At 32.7% G+C, this 300-nt stretch overlaps 1 protein-coding gene across 1 annotated transcript in view; it reads right to left on the bottom strand.

Annotated features, from left to right (window-relative positions):
- LOC119589380 (cubilin-like) overlaps window positions 1–300 on the bottom strand; it is a 70,980-nt gene that overhangs the window by 64,284 nt on the left and 6,396 nt on the right. The gene's annotated exons all lie outside the window — the stretch shown is intronic.

Genomic DNA, 300 nt, shown 5'->3' with positions numbered 1-300 from the left:
GTAACATCCTCATTGCCCAGTTTTGAACGATGTCAGCGGCAGATTACTTTCAGCGCTGATGTTAAGCTTTGCATTTCGAAATCGATACTATGAAGTCTAAAAAGGAGTTTGAGGGACTAAATTGAAATTAAACCTTTAAACCTTTAAATTAAACCTTGAAACAAGTTTAGCTGAGGTTCAACTGAAATGAAGCAGTGGCTTATAAAATAAAATGTTTTTTTGAGTCGATTTCTTTAAAATCATAAACATGGATATACAAACTGGAGAAAAAGCTAATAAATTTGTGAGAGTGAAGTTACA

Source organism: Penaeus monodon, chromosome 25, assembly GCF_015228065.2.
Source record: "Penaeus monodon isolate SGIC_2016 chromosome 25, NSTDA_Pmon_1, whole genome shotgun sequence".
NCBI lineage: Eukaryota > Metazoa > Arthropoda > Malacostraca > Decapoda > Penaeidae > Penaeus > Penaeus monodon.
Note: the sequence above shows the minus strand (reverse complement) of the source record. Positions and strands in the feature narration are given on the sequence as shown.